Source organism: Equus caballus, unplaced genomic scaffold, assembly GCF_041296265.1.
Source record: "Equus caballus isolate H_3958 breed thoroughbred unplaced genomic scaffold, TB-T2T haplotype2-0000437, whole genome shotgun sequence".
Taxonomy (NCBI): Eukaryota; Metazoa; Chordata; class Mammalia; order Perissodactyla; family Equidae; genus Equus; species Equus caballus.
In genome coordinates this window covers 3,770,997-3,776,700 of record NW_027222394.1, presented here as the reverse complement: position 1 = coordinate 3,776,700, position 5,704 = coordinate 3,770,997, and the positions used below count along the sequence as shown (strand labels likewise).

General features: G+C 34.0%; 1 pseudogene; it reads right to left on the bottom strand.

The window, feature by feature from the left end:
• Positions 1–4,246: 4,246 nt before the first annotated feature.
• Positions 4,247–5,212, bottom strand: OR2G30P (olfactory receptor family 2 subfamily G member 30, pseudogene; annotated as a pseudogene).
• Positions 5,213–5,704: the final 492 nt, after the last annotated feature.

Here is a 5,704-nt window from a genome sequence, read left to right as displayed (position 1 = left end):
ATGTCTCTTTTACTTATCATTTTATTTGGCATGACAATAATGCAAACATCTGTACTAAAACTATATTTTCTATAGACATAGATTTCCAATACACACACACAAAAGAAAATACATTTTATCTTACCTGTATTTCCATGTTTCCCTCACTTTTTAAATATTGATTCTTTGAGGATTTTATTTCCAGATTTTACAAATATATTGCATCTGTAAATGTATATCAAATGTTATTTAGATGTGACTAATAGGTTTACTTGTTTACAGTTTCTTATAAACTAGATCATCTTCATTAACCAGTATATTATTCTCTACTATAGTACACTTTTAAGCAATTATTCTAGAGAAAGTAGGTATTTGCTAATGATTCAGAAGCTTTTTATGTCCCAAAATTGACTTGATTTACTTTGTCACTTATTATCACATTAAATAGGTATAGAATTATTAAAACTCTAGTTATATCTTATAGAATCCAGTGTGGCTAATAAATTATTACATGCGAATCTAGTTTGTATATAGATGTTTTGTTCCTTCTCTGAGAACATAGTTTTTGTGTTCGTTAATAAGATGTGTACTGTTGGGAATTTTTCAACATTTATATTTATTTACTCAGTCCATTACCTAGATTATCTCTGTGATATTGGAGACAGGTACTTTTCCTCATTTCAGGAAAGTCAGTCTCTATCATTTTGTCCTGCTAATCTTCTTTATTTAGTGTGTCCTGGAGGAGTCATCTGGTGCACTGTGCATGCAGCTGTGTGCTGGAGAAGGAGAGCACTGGCCAGGGAGAGGAGATTGTGTGCATCCTTCCCACCTCTGCAATCAGTGACATCACACTGGCAACTTGAATTTACCACGGTGGGAGTGTTCACACTACGGACTTTGGAAAACACTACAAGTCATACAAATTAGTGGGTGTTTTTCTTTTGCTAGTTTTGTTTAGACAGGGTGATGATTAACTATCATACTACTGCCTCCACATCTTTGCCATTTTTTGTTTTATATATATCCCATTATATTAATATATAATATATAACAATGCATATGGATAAATATATTTACTAATATATATTTATACATAGTATATATTTATATATATTTATACTTTTTATGATATATATACTGTTTTTCCTTTTTCCACAACATTCAGGGCATATGCATAGACCTTATTCTCATTTAATAAACTATTTTTCAGCTGTGTCCATCCTATTATTGTTCTATTACTGTTTTTTCTTCCAAATTTAATAACGTTTTAAAAATCACATATTTTCACTTGCTTTTATCTTTCCCACTACTTTTGAAACTATTTTAAAATTTCTATTTTACTTTATTGAGACTCCTTCATCAGTATTAATTCTTTTTCTTTTAGCTTCCTTCCTTCTTTCTTCTTTTTCCCTTTAATTTTAGAGGTTGTCTTTCGTGAGTTTGTTTTTCCTTAAATATGTGAAAATTTTTCAGTTTATACTCTTTTTTATGTCTAAGAGTGTCTGTTTTCTTTACCCTATTGTTACCTGATCCTCCCTCTCATATGGAGGCACAGACTATAGTTTTTCTGCTGAGCATTATGGTGATTCCTTTTCTTTCTGTTTCATTCCTGGGGTTAAATAGCTTTTCTTGGCACATATTAAGGATGGGAGTCGTCATCCTCACCTCTTCCACAGATCATCCTAAATGAACCTCTATAATTCCTGTGTCTGCGTCTATGAGCTTCAAGGTTCAAAGTGTTCCCAGTTATTTTACTTACAATTTGGGTTAGAGTTTGTACTGTGGGTTCCTTTAGTTTTTCTTTTCTGAGATCTTACCCTATGTTTTCTCTTTTCCTTGAATTTTTCAATATTTCTCATTTATAGAGGGTATCAGTTTCTTGCTTTTTTATTATTTTAGAAAACACATTTCTATCACTTCATGGTATTTGGAGGGGTGGTGGAACGATATGTATGTTGCACCATTTTCATTGTATAGTTTAAAAATGATTATAATATTGAATGATTATATATCTAGGCAAGATCATCTTTTTCTTTTGGAGAATAAAATGGAAAAATGTTTTGGGAAGCAAATTGGTCATGTGTGTAAATTGGCTTATGTGTCCCTGCTTTTGGCTTACCAGTTGCATTTCTGAAAATACTTTATAAGTACATAATAATAAACACAGACTTCAAATGTGAAAGTCTGCTCAATGTAGTTATTAATGAAAAGAAAAATATAAGCACACAAAGAATCTAATTGTAGGGAAAAATTTTTATAAATTCTGGATATTTTTGAAGATTATCCAATCACAATACAAATGCTCACAATGATATAAATAAAAAAAGATAGTATGAAATTGTACATGCACTGTGATTGAAAGGCCGTAAAAATATATTATAGAGAAACTCTATTACATACAGTAAAATAGTAACAAGATATTTTCAAATGTGTTTCCCTTTTCATCTAAGATTAAGTTCTTTTGTTTAGCTTGCTTTTTATATGTTTGTCGCTTCTCTTACGTTATTTATTTACTGGTTTATTTTTTTGGGAAAATGCCTATTACTTCTTTGTTGTAGATAGTAAGCATACTTATCTTCTTTATTTCATTTTATGTGTACGTCTGAATTTTGTTAACATTTAATTTGTTGTGTATGGTAAAAATTTCATTTTGTTTCTGGGGGAAAATCTTTTTCATATTATCTTTGAGTTTTGATTTTGTTTTTTCCTAGCAGTTTTTTCTGCATACTGTACTGCTTCCTTTACTTCCTATCTGACATTCTTTTTTTTTAGCTGTTTGTTTTATTAAATGTGATATTTTGTGTCATAGAGGCTGTATTTAATTTAAATTGATTTACATTCCAACACATATATATTCTTTTCTGTGTCTTGCTTTTGAGCATGAAGAAGTGGTGATTCTATCCTGTGAGGTTTCCTGTTGAGCTGCTGCTCTCCTCCAGGGCTGTAACTGAGCGCTGGTATTCCTAACCATGTTCTATTTCACTCCAAACTCTTCCTTCCATTACTGAGGGGGGAATTCTCATAACAAAATTCTGGAAGACAAATTCAACCAGACTTCTATGCCTCTTCTTTGTATTAAATTGAATATTCATCATTTTAGTTTCTGTAAAGATGTTTAAGCAAATTGGACAGGAGTATGTTTGGAGAGGCATCCCTGATTCATTCAGAAAGTTCTCCTGAAGTGATTTTCTCATGTGTGCACTCATTTTGCAATCAGTTTTACCTTTGGCAGTAGAGACAGGTCCAAACTTTATTTTGTAGACTGATATCAATATTCTGGTACAAAGATGATATTTAGATAAACCTCAGTTTTCTTTTCTGTCATCATAAGTCTAAATCACACGACAGCCCACAGAGATACTGTACCAATTTTACTTTTTGTTCTTGTGCCTCTTCTTTTCCCTGTGGATATCATAATGAAAGATGGGGATAAAATTAAGATTTTAGATTAAATAAATTGTTCTCTCCTTGTGCAAATCTCTTAAAATACTTGAGGTAGACAAATTGATGAAGTTCACCCTCTTTGGAGAGAGAGAGAGACAGAGAGAATGAAATACATGCTCTTTCACTTTCGCTCAAATTCTAAACACTTTAAAGAAAAGAGAATGAGGCTGAATCATGCATGGATTGGTCTGCTTAATGAAAGCTTATTATTTGATTAGTTTTATTAATTTAATGTCATATTTTGCCACAAATGTAATCAGTGTATTATATTTGTATTTCTCCTAACATAAATGAGCTAATATAGCGAGACTTGTCCATTCTGTTGTTTAAACTGACGTTGTAGGAAAATGGTCATATATTATTTCAATGTTTATTTTATATATATACACACATATATATAGATAATATGTGTGATAATGTAGAAATAGAGTATATTTCATGTTCAATGGGGACATATATTATGAAACAATTAATTTTTCCAAGAGGGTGAGATGGATGGTGTTTCAAGACAGCTGGAAGTGCAGGTAACATTTCAGTTGAGCTTTTAGGAGTAATTAGAGGTTTACCAGACAGACTAGCACTCCAGGGTTAAATAATCTCTGCATAAAATTTGATGGTGCAGTTGAGGAAGAGCAAAGAGTTTTCTGTAGATAGAGCATAGAGTCTTTGAATTCATGAGAAGGATGTTTGGGACAAAAGAAACACTATTGTGGCTTGAGTATGTTAGCTTCTTATAGAGTTCTATGTCTTTTACTTCTCCTTATGGCGTTGTACAAGAGAATAATACTTTGAACAACTGTCTATGAGCTAAGAATAGCCTACTTCAGGTTGTACCTACAGCTGATATCTTTTCTGAACCAAGATCATTCCCCTTTACCAGTGTCCTCAAGGCCCCTTTCACATCTTTGTTTCTCATAGTGTAGATAACGGGGTTTGAGAGTGTTGTGACTATGGTGTAGAAAAGAGAGACAAAATCTTCCTGGTTTTTGGATCAACATTTGACTGACTGAAGGTACATATAGATAATGGTCTCATAGAAAATGATGACCACAATCAGGTGGGAGAAACAAGTCCCAAAGGCTTTTAAGCACCCTGCTGCTGATTTGATCCTCAGCACAGCTTGGGCTATAAAACCATAGGAGGCAAAGATGAGTGACAGAGGAACAATTTAAAAGATGATATTGACCATAAGGAGTACTACCTCATTGAACTTTGTGTCCACACGGGCCAGTCTGCTGAGCACTTGCACCTCACACAAACGTGGTCCAGTTTGTAATGACCACAAAGAGGCAGTTGCACTGTAAGGGAGCACTGAATTAGAGAGGTGATAAGGCCACTGTACTATGCTATGCTGGCCATGGATGCACATAATTGAGGCTGCATAATGATTGCATAGTGCAGAGGACAGCAGACAACAGCATAGCAGTCATATAACATGACTGCCAGGAGAATATACTCAGTAGAACCCAACCTTGTGGCCACATAGAGCTGGGCCACACATACAACATAGCTCATGATCTTCTCTTTCTTATTCATGATAAGCAGCAACGGTGGGGCAACACTGATGGTGCAAGAAATGTGCACACAAGAAAGGTTACTGAGGACAAACTACATCAAAGAGTGGAGTTTTTGGGTCCAAGCAAGACACCAAAATGATGGCAGTCTTCCCCAGAAGCTTCAAGACATCAAAGAGCAAAATTAAGACAAAAAGGATCGTCTTTAGCTGGGACTGATCTGAAAATCCCAGGAGAAGAAATCCCTCTTCAGAACTGTTGTTGTTTACCTCCATTTTCCTGCAGACTTCAATTCATAAACGGATTAAAATTCTGGAGAAAGAAAATGATGAGGTGATCATTGGTGAGCTGAGGTTGTTTCCAATATGATTATCTTCCTTTTATAACTTTCAGCTATGTTTTAAAGACTGATAGCACTTTCCTCAATGTACATCCTTTGACAGGAAAGGGCTCTCCTTTCTCTTTCCTTGAAACAGATTTCACTCTTTCTAATGGGAACAACTCTAAAGCAAACATCATCAAAATGCCCTCTTGTTTCCATCCATCATCCAAGAGGGTATACTCATCTGCCCCTCACTCTTCCTCTACTAAAGACATTTCTAGATTTACTGATATTCATTTATGAGGCTCTATTCTACCAGTTTTGCTTTTATACTCCTAGAAGAGCCTGCCGTCATGTACTTTATAATTCTACAATGGCAGACAAATATGGAGGAAGCATTAGGAAAAATAGCACTTAGATATCTGCACAGAAATATAGACTAGAT